Genomic DNA, 19327 nt, shown 5'->3' on the forward strand with positions numbered 1-19327 from the left:
TATAGACCCACTAGAGAATCACCTTCACTCCTATCTATTCCCTTACATTGGAGTTCAACTTCATTAGCAACCGTTCACCCATCTCTAGCTTCTGTGTATCTCTAAGTCCCTATATTGTCTATTGTAAGCCTCTGATTATCCCTTTATGCTGGTCACAAAAGTGGAATAATACAGTATCTGTCCTTTTGTGTCTGCTAAATTCACTCAGCATTATGTCCTCAAGGCTCATCCATCTTGTCATGTGCTTCAGGATGTCATTTTGTCTTACTGCTGCATAATATTCACCATATGTATATACCACATTTTGTTGATCCACTCATCTGTTGATGAGCATTTGGTCTGTTTCTGTATTTGCTCTTCATAAAAATGCTTATTCGTAGCTTTAGCCCATTTTATAATTGGGTCGTTTGTTCTTTTGTTGTTGAGTTGTATGATTTATTTGTATATACTGGAAACCAAACCTTTGTCTGACAGATGATTTCCAAATATTTCCTCCCATTGAGTTGGCTGCCTTTTTATCTTTTGACAAAGTCTTTTGAGGTGCAGAAGCATTTGATTTTGAGGAGTTCCCATTTATCTATTTTTTCTTTTGTTGCTTGTGCTTTGGGTGTAAAGCTTAGGAAGCCACCTCCTACTACTAGGTCTTGAAGATGTTTCCCTATATTTTCTTCTAGAAGTTTTATGGTGCTAGCTCTTATATTTAGGGGTTTGATCCACTTTGAGTTCATTTTTGTGTAGGTTGTAAGATAGGGGTCCTCTTTTATTCTTTTGGCTATTGATATCTAGTTCTTCTATGCCCAATTATTGAAAAGACTATTTTGTCCCAGTTCAGAGGATTTGGGGCCTTGTCAAATATCAGTTGACCCAAGTGAAACCAGAAGGAAAGATAGGTGATAGAGGTAATCTAGGAATACCTAGAGTGTAGAATGATAGTGACTAAATGTACAAATTAAAAACTGTTTTTGCATGAGGAAGAAAAAAGGAATGTCAATATTGCAAGGTGTCAAAAATAGATGGTAGTTCATATTTTAAAACTTTAATTATGGGTGAGATTAAAGAAAAAATTGCTTATTTGATATAAAATTTATATTTTCACTAGTGAATTTCCTAATATAACTTATATGGACAGTTTAATTGAACACCATGTCATGGTCAAGTTCATGTGTCAACTTGGCCAGGTGGCGGTACCCATTTGTCTGGTTGGGCAAGTGCTGGCCTGACTGTTGCTGTTCTAGTTTGCTATCTGCCAGAATGCAATACACCAGAAACAGTATGGCTTTGAAAAGGGGGGATTTAATAAGTTGCTAGTTTATAGTTCTAAGGCTGAGAAAATGTCCCAATTAAAACAAGTCTATAAAATTGTCCAATCTAAGGCATCCAGGGAAAGATACCTTGGTTCAAGAAGGCCAATGAAGTTCAGGGTTTCTCTCTCAAGTAGAAGGGCACATGGTGAATACAGTCAGAGTTTCCCTCTCATCTGGAAAGGCACATGGTGGACACAGCATCATCTGCTAGCTTCTTCTCCTGGCTTCCTGTTTCATGAAGCTCCCTGGGAGGCACTTTCCTTCTTCATCTCCAAAGGTCGCTGGCTTGTGGACTCTCTGCTTTGTCATGCTGCAGAATTCTCTGCTCGCTCTGAATCTCCTTCATTCTCCAAAATGTTTCCTCTTTTATAGGAGTCCAGAAACTTCTCAAGACCTACCCAAATGGGTGGAGACATGTCATCAACTAATCAAGTTTAACAACCACTGTTGATTAAATCACATCTCCAGGGAGATGATCTGATTACAGTTTCAAACATACAGTATTAAATAAGGATTATTCTGCCATTTTACAAAATGGGATTTTGATTAAAGCATGACTTTTATAGGGTCCATACATCCTTTCAAACCAGCACAGTTGCTATGAGGACATTTCATAGAATTAAATCATGATCATATCAGCTACATCCATGCCTGATTTCATTTGTTACCAGCCAAGGAAAGTGTCTTCTGCAATGAATGATGTTTAACCTAATCAATGAAGGTTTCTAGGGAGGATTCAGAAGAGACAGCTTCTCTTCTCTTCTGGGTTTGTCCAGTGAGCCTCTCCTGTGGAGTTTGTCCAGACCCTCCATTGGAGTCATCAGCTTCACAGCCTGCCCTAAGGATTTTGTACTGTACATTCCCACGGTTACATGAGATACTTTTATAAATTTTATATTTATGGATGTTTCCTGTTGATTCTGTTTCACTAGAGAACCCTGACTAATACACACTGTAAGTACATGGAACTTTGAATAGGGCATGAGATTTTGTAGGTTTGTCCAGAGTGATGCCCTGATAAATACCATATGATTTGAACAGTGAATAAAAAAGTATTTTCAAAATCCCTTTGGGGAAATGGCAAGAAAGGAGGAAAATTCAACTTCCTCATTTAGAAAATTCCTGATATTCTCACAAGCAGTGGGGATAACCAAATCAATAGGCCAAGCCTTCAATCTTGGGGTTTGTTCATATGAACTTATCCACGCAAAGGATAGACTAAGCCTACTTAAAATTAAGCCTAAGCATCACCCCCAGAGAACCTCTTTTGTTGCTCAGATGTGGCGTGTCTCTCTTTCAGTCAATATGGCAAGCAAACTCACTGTCCTCCCCCTTTCCACGTGGGACATGACTCTGAGGGTTGTACACCTTCCTGGCAACATGGGACAGAAATCCTAGAATGAGCTGGGACTCAGCATCAAGGGATTGAGAAAATCTTCTTGGCCAAAAGGGGGAAGAGAGAAATGAGACAAAATAAGGTAGCAGTGGCTGAGAGATTTCAAACAGAGTTGAGGAGTTATCCGGGAGGTTATTCTTATGCATTTTATAGGTATCCCCTTTTTAGTTTAAGATGTATTAGAGAGACTAGAGAGAAATGCCTGAAACTGTAGAGCTGTGTTCCAGTAGCCATGTTTCTTGAAGAGGATTGTATAATTGATAAAGCTTTCACAACATGACTGTGTGATTGTGATAATCTTGTGCCTGCTGCTCCTTTTATCTACCTTATTAACAGATGAGTAAAATATATGGAATAAAAATAAATAATAGGGGGAACAAGTGTTAAAATAAATTTAGATTGAAATGTTAGTGATCAATGAAAGGGAGGGGTAAAGGGTATGGTATGTATGAATTTTTTTCTTTTGTCCTTTTATTTTTTTTTTCTGAATTGAGGCAAATGTTCTAGGAAATGATCATGATGATGAATATGCAACTATGTTATGATATTGTGAATTACTGATTATATATGTAGAATGTAATGATCATAAGTTAAGAATGTTGGTGTTTGTTTTGTTGTTATATTTTTTAATTTAAAAATTAATTAAAAATGTACTTGGAAAAATAAATAAATAATAAGGGGAACAAATGTTAAAATAAATTGAGTAAATTGACGTATTAGTGAACAATGAAAGGGAATGGCAAGGGTATAGAAAAAATAGGGGAAAAAAAGTTAATCTATTGAGTAGATGGAAATACTCGTGGCCAATGAGAGAGAGAGGTAAGGGGTATGGTAGGTGTGACTTTTTAAAATTTTTGTTGCTTTTCCTGGGGTCATGTATATGTTCTAAAAAATGATGATGGTGATGAATCTACTACTATGTGATGATATTGTGAGTCTTTGATTGTACACCATACATAGAATGTTTGTATGGTAAGAATGTTCATGTTTTTATGGTATTTTGGTTTGATAATACAAAATAAAATTTAAAAGAACAAAAAAGGAAAAGAAAATCAGTTGGCCATTGATTTGGTGGCCTATTTCTGCACTCTTGATTCAATTCCATTGGTCAATGCTTCTGTCTTTGTGCCAGTACCATGCTGTTTTGACCACTGTGACTTTATAGTAAGTTTTAAAGTTAGGGAGTGTTAATACCCCCACTTTGTTCTTCTTTTTTTAGGATGCTTTTAGTTTCAGGGTCTCTTTCTATTCCAAATGGATTTTGTAGTTAACTTTTCCAAATCTTCAAAATAGGTTGTTGGAATTTTTGTTGGTACTGTGTGGAATCTGTAGATCAATTTGGGGGGAATTGACATCGTAACTATATTTAGCCTTCCTATCCATGATCAGGGGATATCTTTCTACCTATTTAGATCTCCTTTGGTTTCTTTTAGCAATGTTGTGCAGTTTTCTGTGTACAAGTCCTTTATGTCACTAGTTAAGTTCATTCCTAAGTGTGACTCTTTTAGTTGCTATTTTGAATAGAATTTTTCCCTTAACTAACTCCTCAACTAGGTCATTTCTTATGTACAGAAATGTTACTGATTTTTGCACATTAATTTTATATCTTGCCACCTTGCTGAATTGGTTTATTAGCTCAAGTAACTTTGCTGTAGATTTCTCAGGATACGATACTATATTTGGAAGATCCTGAGAAATCTACAGCAAAGTTACTTGAGCTAATAAACCAATTCAGCAAGGTGGCAAGATATAAAATTAATGTGCAAAAATCAGTAACATTTCTGTACATAAGAAATGACCTAGTTGAGGAGTTAGTTAAGGGAAATATAGTATCATATCATCTGCAAATAATGAGAGTTTTACTTCTTCCTTTCCAATTTGGATGCCTTTTATTTCTTTGTCCTGCCTCATTACTCTAGCTAGAACTTTTAGCACAATGTTGAATAAGAGTGGTGATAGTGGGCATCCTTATCTTGTACCTGATTCTAGGGGGGAAAGTTTTCAGTCTCTCTCCATTGAGTACCATGCTGCCTATCAGGTTTTCATATATTCCCTTTATCATATTGAGGTAGTTACCTTTGATTCTTATCTTTTGAGTGTTTTTATCAGAAAAGGATGCTGAATTTTGTCGAATGATTTTTCAGCAACAATAGAGATGATCATGTGATTTTCCCTTTCAATTTGTTAATGTGCTGTATTGCATTAATTGATTTTCTTATGTGGAGCCATCCTTGCATTCTGGTAAGCCCCACTTGGTCATGGTGTATAATTCTTTTAATTTGTTGTTGGATTCAATTTGCTAATATTTTATTGAGAATTTTTGCATCTATGTTCATTAGGGAATTTGGCCTGTAGTTTTCTTTTCTTATAGCATCTTTACCCAATTTTGATATCAAAATGATATAAGCTTCATTAAATCAGTTAGGTAGAGTTCCTTTTTCCTCAATTTTTTTGAAAGGTTTGAGCAGGATTGGTGTTAGTTCTTTCTGGAATGTTTAACAAATTTCCCCTGTGAAGCCGTATGGCCCTGAGATTTTCTTTGTAGGGAGATTTTTGGTGGCTGATTGAATCTCTTTGCTTGTGATTCTTTGTTGAGATCTTCTATTTCTTCCTGAGTCAGTGTAGCTTGTTTGTGTGTCTCCAGGAATTTTTCCATTTCATCTAAGTTGTCTAGCTTGTTGGCATATAACTATTCATAGTATCCTTTTATGATTTCTTTTATTTCTTCAGGGTGTGTGGTAACACACCCTTCTTATTTCTGATTTTGTTTATTTGCATCCTCTCTCTTTTTTTCTTTGTCAGTCTTGCTAGTGGCCCTCCAATTTTATTGATTTTCTCAAAGAACCAACTTTTGGTTTTGTTGATTCTTTCTGTTGTTCTTTTGTTCTTCCATTCACTTATCTCTGCTTTAATCTTTGTTATTTCTCTTCTTCTATTTGCTTTGGGGTTAGTTTGCTGTTCTTTCTCAATTTCCTCCAGGTGCACCATTAAGTCCGTGATTTTTGCTCTTTCTTGATTTTTAATGTAGATATTTAGGGCAATAAATTTCACTCTCAGCACAGCCTTTGCTGCATCCCATAAGTTCTGATAAGTTGTATTCTCATTTTCATTCATCTTCAGGTAGCTACTGATTTCACTAGTAATTTCTTCTTTGACCCACTAGTTGTTTAAGAATGTGTTATTTAATCTCCATATATTTGTGAATGTTCTCATTCTTTGGCAGTCATTGATGTCTAGCTTCATCCCATTGTGGTCAGAGAAAGTGCTGTGAGTCATTTCAATGTTTTTAAATTTATAAAGACCTGTTTTTTGCCCCAGCGTATGATCTATCCTGGAGAATGTTCCATGAGCACTAGAGAAGAATGTATATCTTTGTGCTTTGGGATGTAATGACTTATGTATGTCCGTTATGTCTAATTCATTTATCAAGTCACTTAACTTCTCTATTTCCTTGTTGATCTTCTGTCTCGTACTATCTATAGATGAGAGTGATGTATTGATGTCTCCTACTATTATTGTTGAAACACCCATCACTTCCTTCAGTTTTGCCAATGTCTGTCTCATGTACTTTGGAACTCCTTGATTGGAAGCATAAACATTTATGATTGTTATATCTTCTTGGTGAACTGACCCTTTAAGTAGAATATAGTGTCCTTCTTTGTCTATTATGATGTCTTTACATTAAAGTCTATTTTGTCCCATATTAGTATAGCTACTCCTGTTTTCTTTTGGTTACAACTTATGTGGAAGATCTTTTTCCATCCGTTCACTTTCAATCTATTTGTATCCTTGTGTCTAAGATGAGTCTCTTGTAAGCAGCATATAGCTGGATTATGTTTCTTAATCCATTCTGCCAATCTATATCTTTTAATTGGTAAGTTTAGCCTGTTAGCATTCCGTTATTACTGAAAAGAAAGTTTTTGATTCCACCATCTTATCTTTTTTATTTTATTTGTCAGATCTGTATACTCTTTTCCCTCTTTCTCTTTGTATTCTTTAAATTACCCCTAGTGGTACTGTTCAGTTCTGTGCCCTCCTTCAGACCTTCCTCTCCTGTCTTTTTTTTTTTTTTTTTTTTTCAGTCGGCAGAACTCCTTTTAGTATTTCTTGTAAGGCTGGCCTCTTGTTGACAAATTCTTTCAGGACTTCTTTGTCTGTGAAAACTTTAATTTCTCCCTCAGTTTTGAAGGGAAATTTAGTTGGGTACAGAATTCTTGGCTGGAAGCCTTTCTCTTTCGGGATCTTGAATGTATATACCACTGCCTTCTCTCCTCCAGGGTACTAGTTGAGTAGTCTGAACTCAGTCTTTTTTGGTTTCCCTTGTATGTAGTAGATTGTTTTTCTGTTGCCACTTTCAGGATATTCTCCTTCTCTTCAACATCTGACAGACTGATTAGTATGTGCTTTGGGGAAGACTTATTTGGATTTATTCTGTTTGGAGTTCTTTGACATATATTTATGGCCTTTTTGAGTGTTGGGAAATTTCCCCCATTATATCCTCAACTACTCTTCCTAACCCTTTACACCTCTCTTCTCCTTCTGGGACACAATGATTCTTATATTTGTGCACTTTGTTTTGTCTATCATTTCCCTGAGTTCCAATTCAAATTTTTTCATCTTTTTTGCCATTTGCTGTTTTGAGTCTTCAAAGTCATTTATCCTGTTCTCTATATCACTTATTCTTTCTTCTGTCTCTTCAAATCTGATGTTCTATGCCTCTAGTATATTTTTCATTTGGTCAACAGAGTCTTTAATTTCTGTAATATCTGCTATTTTTCTACTTACTCTTTCAAATTCCTCTTTATGCTCTTCTACTGTCTTCTTGATCTCCTTTCTTTCATTTGCTTTCCCACTTATTTTATTAAGTAGAGTTGTATGAACATTTTTTTTTTACATGGGCAGGTACTGGGAATTGAACCCGGGTCCTCTGGCATCACAGGCAAGCATTCCTGCCTGCTGAGCCACCATGGCCCACCCTGTATGAACATTTTTGATTAGTTGTTCCAATGTCTGTGTCTCCTCTGGTGTTTTATTTATTTATTTGTTTTATTGCAGGCACCAGGAATTGAACCCGGGTCTCCAGCATGGCAGGTGAGAACTCTGCCTACTGAGCCACCGTGGCCCACCCTCTGGTATTTTAATTTGGTCATTAGGCAGGGCTATATCTGTCTGCATTGTGATATGCTTAGTGATCATCTGCTGTCTTTGTGGCATGTAAATATCTTAATTGATTTACTTTGGGAGTGATTTCTTTCAGTAGTCTAAGGCCTTGTGTTTATGGGATCATTGTACAACAGGGAGCAGGGCACAGGGTGGGGCACTCAGTGCGGTGATTTGTTTCAGGGCAGATTTAGGTGCAGGTTTGGGATGTTATGCTGATGCTTGTGAATGTGGGTGCCCAGCAGCCAGAGAGGATGTAGCTGTGCAGTTGCACCAGTCTGGGGGGCATAACTTTGGTGTGCACTGGTGTAAGGCATGGGGCTCTTTGTGCACATGCATAGAGCTGTGGCAGCAGGTTGGTGTTATACCTTCATGGATTGGGTACAGATGTGACCCAGCTGTGCAGATTGACACTTTTTTAGAGCTGGGAAGTGAGGTTGAGGGCCTTGTGTATGTGCGGTTCTAGGACTGCTGTAAACTGTACTTCCAAGAGCTGAATGACATGATTGGGGGCCTATGTGCATGTGTGGGGCTGGGAGTGCCATAAATGGATGCACAGAGCTGGGGGGGGTATGGGACACTATGGGCAGGAGGGCAGGGGTGGCCTAAGTATGGAGGTTACTGCTGGCAACAGCCTGCAGTGAACACGGAGGGGAGGTAGTGCTCAGGAGGGGTGCAGGAGAGGTGGGTTGGACTGCACTTGCTGTGGGGGTGTGGGGTAGGCATGTGCACTGGGGGCTGGTGGGGTGGGGGTGCCTGGAGCATGGGGAATGGAAGCGGGTGGTGGGATTTGGGTGCATGGGCTGTGGGGTGAGTTGCCAGTCACAGGGCTGTGCTGGTGAGGGCAGCACACCCAAGGAATGCTTCCTGGCTTACTTCTTAGTCCTGGGTTCCCATCTGTGCACTCCCACAGGCTCCATGGCTCTGCACCTCTGCACCAGGCTCCAGCTTTCTGCCTCTCAGTTCCTCAGCCTACGCAACCCTGACTGCCCCATGTGATGCCAAAGGCTCTCTCAGGTCAGCCACACTCCTGAATCACTGCTTTAGTTGCCCTCCTGTCCCTTGTTTAACTTTTCTGTGGAGCAGGGCTAATCTCTACCTGCTCTATTTGGCCATCTTTCCAGAAGTCCAGAACAGCTTTTAAAGGGGGGGAATTTATTAGGTTGCAAGTTTGCAGTTCTAAGCCTGTGAAAATGTTCAAATTGAAACAAGGCTATAGAAATGTCCAATCTAAGGCATGCAGGGAAAGCTACCTTGGTTCAAGAAGGCCAATGATGTTCAGGGTTTCTCTCTCAACTGGAAAGGTGCATGGTGAACATGGTGATGCCTGCTAGCTTTCTCTCCAGGCTTCCTGTTTCATGAAGCTCCCCCAGGAGTGTTTTCCTTCTTAATCTCCAAACACCTCTGGCTACATGAGCTCACATGGTTCTCATGACTCTTATCCTCTTTTAAAGCAACCCCAGGGGCATTTTCCTTCTTCATCTCCAAAGGCCTCTGGCTGTGTGAGTTCTCATGGCTCTGTCACTGTCTCCAAAATGCTTTCCCTTTTAAAGGATTCCAGTAAACTAATCAAGACCCACCTGGAATGGGTGGAGCCACATATCTGTGAAGATAATCTAATCAATTTTTCAACCTATAGGATTGAGTAGGGATTAAAAGAAACAGATGCCTCCACAAGATGGATCTGGATTAAAACATGGCTTTTCTAGGGTACATCATCCTTTCAAACTGGCGCAGCTTATATTGTACTGAACATTGACGACTTGGAAGATAAAGCTGGTTTTCTTTAACTAAAAATGTTAAACTATTAGGTTTGCCTAAACAATGTTAAATTGTTAGATTTGCCTTAATTATGTGAACTTGATTTTAAAAATGGTTGGATTAACTTCTTTTTTATGCTTGGATGTTTTACAAGGTGGGGAGTAGATCTACATTAATTAGTATGAGATGCTTGACCATTCTGATGAACTATTTCTCCTGGACCAAAACTGGTTTACTACCACTTGTTTCTTCTTTGCAGTCTCTGGGGTGAATTTCATTGTTTCATTTTATTGGAAAATCCCTGCAGGTCAGTTGTTTTTTGCCTTCTGGGAAATCCTTTCTCAGAGAGGTTTCCCCCTCACAATGGCCACTGCAGGCTGCCTTTTTTCTTTTTTTACATGGGCAGGCACCAGGAATCAAACCAGGGTCTCCAGCATGACAGGCAGGAACTCTGTCATTAAGCTACCACGGCCTGCTCTGCCATTTTATTTTAACACAAGTGAATGACATGTCCAGATTCATTTTATACATAGATATTTCTGGCTGTGATGTGGCCTGAAGTGGGTGAGAGAGTGAGGTAGAGGGAAGAAGGGACTGTTGTGAAAGTCCTGAAGAGGCTTCTCCCAAGTTAATGACTGTGGGAATGGACACCAAGGCAGAACAGTATCTGAAAGATACTGCAGAGGTAGAATTATGAAGAATTGAAGAAGAGGATGTGGTATAAGTGAGAAATGCAGGTACACAGATGGTAACTGGGCTACCTCAGCTCAGCACTCCCACCTGACACCCAGATATTTGGAGATGCTAAAAGGAATCACCCCATTGGGCCAAGCCATTTGAACCCAAAAGCCAGGAGAGAAGCCCAGCAGACATTTACTGAGTGCCTTCCCATGTGACAGAGAAAGTCAAAGGAAAGCCAACTGCCTTTCTTTTGAAGAATTATAAATTTGTAACTAAATAAATCCCCTTACTAAAAGATGATCCATCTCTGGTGTGCTGCATTCTGGCAACTTTAGCAAACTAAAACAGATGGGTTAGTCCTTTTATCAACATATAATATCCTTCTTTGTCTCTTTTTTAAAAACATTTTTAAATGTATTGTATAACATATATACAAAGCAAAAAATAAAAAGGCAATAGTTTTCAAAGCACTCTTCAACAAGTAGTTACAGAACAGATCCCAGAGTTTGTCATGGGCTACCATGTGATCCTCTCATACTTTTCCTTCTAGCTGCTCCAGAATATAGGAGGCTAGAGGGCTTAAATTTTTTTTAGCACCACAGTTGACATTTTTTCCTTCTTTTTTTGTGGAAAATAATATATATACAAAAAGCTATAAATTTCAAAGCAAAGCACCCCAAGTAGTTGTAGAACATATTTCAGAGTTTCACACGGGTTACAGTTCGACAATTTTAGGTTTTCAGTTCTAACTGTTCTAAAATACTGGAGACTAAAAGAGATATCAATTTAATGATTTAGCATTCATATTCATTTGTTAAATCCTATCTTCTCTGTGTAACTCCACCATCACCATTGATCTTTCCATCCCTCTCTTTAAGGGTTTTGGGGCTATAGTAATTCTAAATTTTTCATACTGGAAGGGTCTGTCACTAATATGGGTTATGGAGATGGAATTATCTGATGTTCTGGAGAGGCTGGGCTAAGTTTCAGGACTTATCTGGACCAGGGACCCATCTGGAGGTTGTAGGTTTCTGGAAAATTACACTAGCGCATGGAACCCTTGTGGAATCTTATATATTGCCCTAGATGTTCTACAGGATTGGGTTAGATAGTCCTGGTTGAGGGTTGGCAGGTTATGATAGGTAGCAAGGTCTAACTGAAGCTTGTGTAAGAGCAATTTCCCAACTCTATTTGAACTCTCTGCCTGTTCTAGTTTGCTAGCTGCCAGAATGCAACACACCAGGATTGGCTTTTAATAAAAGGGGATTTATTTTGTTAGTTCTTCAGGGGAAAGGCAGCTAACTTTCCACTGAGGTTCTTTCTTACATGGAAGGCACAGATGGTCTCTGCTGGTCTTCTCTCCAGGCCCCTGGGTTCCAACAACTTTCCCTGGGGTGACTTCTTTCTGCATCTCCAAAGGCCTGAGCTGAGCTGCCAGTGCTGAGATGAGGAATGCGGAGCTGCTAGGCTGTGCTACGTTGCATTCTCTCATTTAAGCACCAGCCAATTAAGTCAAACGTCACTCATTGCAGCAGACACGCCTCCTAGCCAACTGCAGATGTAATTAGCAACAAATGAGGTTCATGTACCATTGGCTTATGTCCACAACAACAAGACTAGGTATGCTTACCTGGCCAAGTTGACAACTGAATCTAACTAACACACTGCCACTGATACTTTATGAGTTACACTTCTTTTCCTCCTTTTGGTCAGGATGGAATTGTTGATCCCAGAGTACCATGTCTGGATTCATCCCTGGGAGTCATCTCCCACATCACCAAGGAGACTTTCATTCCTGGATGTCATGTCCCATGTAGGGGAGAGGGCAATGATTTCACTTACAGAGTTGGGCTTAGAGGGACTAAGGCCACATCTGAGCAACAAAAGAGGTCCTCCAGAAGCAGCTCTTAAGCATGCCTATAAGTAGTCTAAGCTTCTCTGCTACCTACATAAGCTTCACAACAGTAAGCCTCATGATCAAGGACATGACCTATTGATTTGGGTGTCCCTGAAGTTTGACACAGTATCAGGAAATTCCCTGATGGTAAGGTTTAATAGCTCCATATTCTTTCTCCCATCCCTCAGGAGACTCTGTCAATACTTTTTGATTAACTGCTTAATATACTCTACAATGTATCCAGACATTACAATAATCTATAAAGGATTAAAGGACCTCTTTCTTACTCTGTGCTCCCTGTGTTTCAATTGTTCAAATGAGCTGTACAGATAGGTTTGAATTAGATTATGTACTACAGAAAATTTCAGTTCCAGACAAAATAACCTTTCTTCCATTGGTCTCAAAGGGTATGTGTGGTTCTAAAATATAGACACTGTCTTCCTTACCCCTACATTCTGAATTACTTTAACCCCAACATGTTCAGCTTTGTTCTTTATCTCTAAATATCAGGTTATATATAGAAAACAGCTTCTCAAAGTCCCGAAATAATAATCACCACTCCGGATTTAATGTCTCTTCTCAAAAAGCTTACAATCTAGGTCCCTATTTTCTTATAAGCCTTTTCTAAAGGTGGCCATACCATTCTTGTTCTTTTGTTTCTGGCTTATTTTATCTCACCAAAAGTCCCACATGTTCATTCACATCATTGCATGCCTTATAACTTTGTTCCTTTTTGTAGCAGCACAACCTTCATTCATAAGTATACAACATCGTTCACTCAAAAAGTGAAAAGACTACTTCTCTGTCAGTGCATCCTTCAGCCACCTGCATTCATTGGGCATCATGTATAGGACCCAGAGTCCACAGTCCATTAACATTCTCAATTTTAGATAATTTCATTGTTCCCAAGAGAAAAAAACCCAATAAACACACCCTCACTAGATAGGAAATCTAAAGCTCCTATTAACTCTTGTCCCTCCTCCCATTATTTACCTCTCCTATTGCTGTGATAGTGCTGATGGTTTCTAACATAGTTCTAGCATGCAATAGCAGTTCTCCCCCTGTACCCTAAACTTAAACACTCTTTGTACAAGAATCATATCTTTAAAGTATTCTTGCAAGAACTAATTCATATTTCTAGTGTTAATCAGTGGAACATCTAGGTCTATACAACCCTTTTCAATCTTGTTAATCTTCCATATAGTAATACTACCTATAGACCCACTAGAGAACCACCTTCACTCCTATCTGTTCCCTTACATTGAAGTTCAACCTCATTAGCTAATGGTTCACCCATCTCTAACATCTATGTATCTCTAAATCACCCGTATTCTGTAATATAAGCCTCTGATTATACCTTTATGCTGACCATTAAAGTGGAATCATACAGTATCTATCCTTTTGTGTCTGGCTAATTTCACTCAGCATTATGTTTTCAAAGCTCATCCATCCTGTCATGTGCTTCAGGACGTCATTTTGTCTTAACAAGATGTATATATATATATATATGTACATACCATATTTTGTTGATGCACTCATCTGTTGATGGGCATTTGGTCTGTTTCCATTTTTTGGTGACTGTGAATAATGATGCTATGAACATCAGTGTGCAAATGCATGCTTATGTCATTGCTTTCAGCTCTTCTGGGTATATGCCAAGTAGTGCTACTTCTGGGTCATAGGGCAGTTTGATATTAAGTTTCCTAAGGAACTGCCAAACAGTCTTCCATAGTGGCTGCACCATTATACATTTCCATAAGCAGTGCATAAGTGTCCCAGTTTCTCCACATCCTCTCCAACATTTATAGTTTCCTGTTTATTTAATAGCAGCCATTTCTTATAGGTGTGAGGTGGTATTCATTCCCTCATAGCTAATGAAAATGAGCACCTCTTCATATGCTTTTGAGCCATCTGTATTTGCTCTTCAGAGAAATGCCTATTCATGTCTTTAGCCCTGTGGTAGTTGGATTCAGTTGCCAACTTGGCCAGGTGAAGGCACCTAGTACTATTGCTGTGGATATGAGCCAATGGTACGTGAACCTCATCTGTTGCTCATTACATCTGCAGTCGGCTAGGAGGTGTGCCTGCTGCAATGAATGATGTTTGACTTAATTGGCCAGTGCTTAAATAAGAGAGCTCAATGTAGCACAGCCCAAGCAGCTCAGCATACCTCATCTCAGCACTCCCAGCTCAACCCAGGCCTTTGGAGATGCAGAAAGAAATCACCCCAGGGAAAGTTGTTGGAACCCAGAGGCCTGGAGAGAAGGCCAGCAGAGACTATCCTGTGCCTTCCCACGTAAGAAAGAACCTCAGCTGAAAGGTAGCTGCCTTTCCTCTGAAGAACTAATGAAATAACTCCCCTTTTATTAAAAGTCAAACTGTTTCTGGTATCTTGCATTCTGGCAGCTAGCAAACTAGAGCAAGCCCATTTTATAATTGGGTTGTTTATTCTTTTGTTGTTGAGTTGTATGATTTCTTTGTATATACAGGAAATCAAACCTTTTTCTGATATCTGATTTCCAAATATTTTCTCCTGTTGAGTTGGCTGCCTCTTCACCTTTTTGACAGAATCTTTTGAGGCACAGAAGCATTTGATTTTGAGGAGCCCCCATTTATCTATTTTTTCTTTTGTTGCTTGTGCTTTGGGTGTAAGGTTTAAGAAGCTACCTCCTATTACTAGGCTTCGAAGATGTCTCCCTGCATTTTCTTCTAGAATCTTTATGCTACCAGTTCTTATATTTAGGTATTTGATCCACTTTGAGTTAATATGTGTGTAGGGTATAAGATAGGGGGTCCTATTTAATTCTTTTGGCTGTTGATATCCAGTTCTTCCATGCCCAATTATTGAAAAGACTATTTTGTCCCAGTTCAGGGGATTTGGGGACCTTGTCAAAAATCAGTTGACATTGACTTGGTGGTCTATTTCTGTACTCTCGATTCAATTCCATTGGTCAATGCTTCTGTCTTTGTGCCAGTGCCATGCTGTTTTGACCAATGTGGCTTTATAATAGGATTTAAAGTTAGGGAATGTTAATCCTCCCACTTTGTTCTTCTTTTTTGGATGCTTTTAGTTATTCAGGGTCTCTTTCCCTTCCAGATGAATTTGGTAGTTAACTTTTCTAAATCTTCAAAGTAGGTTGTTGGAATTTTTATTGGTATCGTGTTGAACCTGTAGATCAACTTGGCGAGAATTGACATCGGAACTATATTTAGCCTTCCTATCCATGAGCAGGGGATGTCTTTCCACCTATTTAGATCTCCTTTGGTTTCTTTTAGCAATGTTGTGTAGTCTTCTGTGTACAAGTCCTTTACTTCCCTAGTTAAGTTCATTCCTAAGTATTTGACTCTTTTAGTTGCTATTTTGAATGGAATTTTTTCCTTAACTGACTCCTCAGCTAGATCATTTCTTATGTATAGAAACATTACTGATTTTTGCACATTAATTTTATATCCTGCCACCTTGCTAAATTTGTTTATTAGCTCAAGTAACTTTGCTGTAGATTTCTTAGGATTTTCCAAGTATAGTATCATATCATCTGCAAGTAATGAGAGTTTTATTTCTTCCTTTCCAGTTTGGATGCCTTTTATTTCTTTGTCCTGCCTAATTACTCTAGCTAGAACTTTTAGCACAATGTTGAATAATAGTGGTGACAGTGGGCATCCTTATCTTGTTTCTGATCATAGGGGGATGCTTTCAGTCTCTCTCCATTAGTATGATGCTGGCTATTGGTTTTTCATATATTCCCTTTATCATATTGAGGTAGTTACCTTTGAGTCCTATCTTTTGGAGTGTTTTTATCAGAAAAAGATGCTGAATTTTGTTGAATGGTTTCTTGTGCCTTGTAACAACTTTTTAAAAAAATATTTTTATCAAGAAATCTTCACACACATATATTCCATACATGGTGTACAATCAGTGGCTCACAAAATGATCACATAGTTGTGTATTCATCACCTTGATAATTTTTTCAAGAACATTTGCATCACTACAGATAAAGAAATAAAAAGAAAAACTCATACATACTATGCTGGTTTGAAAGGATGTATGTCCCCTAGAAAAGCCATGTTTTAATTTAAATCCCATATCACAAAGGCAGAATAATCCCTGTTCAATACTGTATGTTTGAAACTGTAATTAGATCATCTCCCTGGAGATATGATTTAATCAAGAGTGGCTGTTAAACTAGATTAGGTGATAACATGTCTCCACCCATTTGGGTGTTCTTGACAATTTTCTGGAGTCCTATAGAAGAGGAAACATTTTGGAGAATGAGCAATTCAGAGACAGCCAAGCAGAATGACATCATCATGAGAAGAAGAGTCCACCAGTTCAGCGACCTTTGGAGACGAAGAAGGAAAATGCCTCCTGGGGAGCTTCATGAAACCACAAGCCAGGAGAAGAAGCTAGCAGATGATGTCATGTTCGCCATGTGCCCTTCCAGATGAGAGAGGAACCCTGACTGTGTTCACCATGTGCCTTTACAGATGAGAGAGAAACTTTGTGTTTGCCATGAGCCTTCTCACTTGAGAGAGAAATCCTGAACTTCATCGACCTTCTTGAACCAAGGTATCTCTCCCTGGATGCCTTTGTTTGAACATTTCTATAGACTTGTTTTCATTGGGACATTTTCTCAGCCTTAGAACTCTAAACTAGCAACTTATAAAATTCCCCTTTTATTAAAAGCCAATCCATCTCTGGTGTGTTGCATTCTGGCAGCTAGCAAACTAGAACACATACAATACATCTTACCCTGCCCTGACATTTACCACTAGTATTTCCATCGATCCAATTTATTTAACACTTTGTCCTCTTATTTGTTTATTTTTTATCCATATTTTTTACTCATTTGTCCATATCTTGCATAAAAAGAGCATCAGACACAACGTCTTCACAATCACACAGTCACACTGAAAACGTTGCATCTTTATACAGTCGTCTTCAAGAATCAAGGCTCCTCAAAAACTAAAGGACAAATACTGTACGGTCCCATTGATGTGAACCGACATTAGAGAATAATCTTGGAATATGTCATTGGTAACAGAGATCATCAGGAAATAGAAATAGGGTAAGATAATGAGTAATTGGAGCTGAAGGGATACAGACTGTGCAACAGGACTGGATACAAAAACTCAGAAATGGACAGCACAATAATACCTAATTGTAATGTAATTATGTTAAAATACTGAATGAAGCTGCATCTGAGGTATGATTTATTTTATTTTATTTATTTATTTTTATTTTTATTTTTTTCTCTCTATTATCGTTTTATTTCTTTTTCTGTTGTCTTTCTATTTCTTTTTCTGAATCGATGCAAATGTACTAAGAAATGATGAATATGCATCTATGTGATGATATTAAGAATTACTGATAGTATATGTAGAATGGAATGATTTCTAAATGTTGTGTTAGCTAATTTTTTTAATTAATAAAAAAAAAAAAAAAGAATCAAGGCTCCTGGAACACAGTTCAACAGTTTCAGGTACTTTCCTCCATCCACTCCAAAAAATGAAAAAGGAATATCTATATAATGCATAAGAATAACCTCTAGGTTAACCTCAACTCTGTTTGAAATCTCTCAGCCACTGAAACTCTATTTTTTCTCATTTCTCTCTTCCCCCTTTTGATCAAGCAGGCTTTCTCAATCTGTTGGTGCTGGGTCCTAGCTCATCCTGGGTTTTCTGTCCCACATTGCCAAGGAGATTTACACCCCTGGGAGTCATGTCCCACATAGGAGGCAAGGCAATGCCTCATTATAAAGTGGAAATGATAATATCCTCCAAGCCATGAGCACTGCCCCTAATCAAGCAGGCTGGTTGACCCACAACCTCAGCACATATGTTCAGGTGCTGTGGATTTGTCTTCACTCATCTTCATTAGCTAAAGCCAAGCCCCTCCTGGGGCCTGGCCCTCCTACCCCACTAGAAGAATTCACTTCTGGTTAAGAGGATTGGTGCTTAGGGCAGCATGGCAGCATGGAGACATTGCCAATCCCCAAAATACACTAACAACTCCACATCCACTGTTTCATGTTCCTAGGAATTGACTAACTTTCAGAGGGCCCCTCCTGCCCAGTATTCAGTGGAACCTGTGGGTGATGATTGTAAGTAATGACTTTTCTCAGCTTCAGATTAAAGAAGTCTTGCAGTGAAGACCCTCACATTTATCAGCTCAGCAGGTTTTGTTTTGTTTTTTGTTTTTTAAGAAAACCAATCTGTTATTATCCCCTCATCTGCTGGTGAGTTGCTTTTCATTAGAGGTAGTGAGCTCACAAAGGGTGTGGCTGGCCAGGCTCCACACTCAAAATGGAGCAGACTGCCCTCCATGCACTGCCCGGAACCACCACCTCCCTGCACCACGGCATGGAAAGCCAACTTGCCCTGAGCCATGTTGGCTCTGAGAAGTGCCTCGGATGCACTAAAACTTGAGGTGTTCATTTAAATTAACCTGGTACTACTGCTGTACACAGCCAGGGTTCCATCATGTTCCCTGAGGCCAGAACAGGGGACAGTGCCCCCTCACCTCCACCCTGTGGGCTTCTCGAGCTCAGGGATACCCATACTTCACTGTTAGGCTGCAGTAGCTGCAGCTGTAGAGATAATGGGTACATCAGTGAGGAGGTGTTCTAGTTTGCTGGCTGCCGGAATGCAAGCTACCAGAAACGAGTTGGCTTTTAATAAAAGGGGATTTATTTCATTAGTTCTTCAGAGGAAAGGCAGCTACCTTTCAGCTGAGGTTCTTTCTTACATGAGAAGGCACAGGGTGATCTCTGCTGGCCTTCTCTTCAGGCCTCTAGGTTCCAACAACTTTCCCCGGGGTGATTCCTCTCTGCATCTCCAAAAGCCTGGGTTGAGCTGCGAGTGCCAGGATGAGGTATGCTGAGCTGCTTGGGCTGTGCTACATTGAGCTCTCTCATTTAAGTACCAGCCAATTAAATCAAACATCATTCATTGCAGCAGGCACGCCTCCTAGCTGACTGCAGATGTAATGAGCAACAGATGAGGTTCACGTACCATTGGCTCTTGGCCACAGCAACAGAACTAGGTGCCTTTACCTGGCCAATTGACACCTGAACCTAGCTACCACAGGAGGGGAGTATTAGGTCACAGAGGAGTGGTATTCACATATTT

General features: G+C 39.3%; 1 long non-coding RNA gene across 1 annotated transcript; it reads left to right on the top strand.

Moving 5' to 3' along the window:
* The first annotated feature begins 7755 nt into the window (after positions 1-7755).
* Positions 7756-12472, top strand: LOC143684738 (uncharacterized). Its single transcript, XR_013176141.1, has 3 exons — positions 7756-7791; positions 8744-8877; positions 12016-12472. It is a non-coding gene; the product is annotated as an uncharacterized LOC143684738 (long non-coding RNA).
* The last annotated feature ends 6855 nt before the right edge of the window (positions 12473-19327 follow it).

The sequence above is a fragment of the Tamandua tetradactyla genome, chromosome 1 (genome assembly GCF_023851605.1).
Source record: "Tamandua tetradactyla isolate mTamTet1 chromosome 1, mTamTet1.pri, whole genome shotgun sequence".
Taxonomy (NCBI): Eukaryota; Metazoa; Chordata; class Mammalia; order Pilosa; family Myrmecophagidae; genus Tamandua; species Tamandua tetradactyla.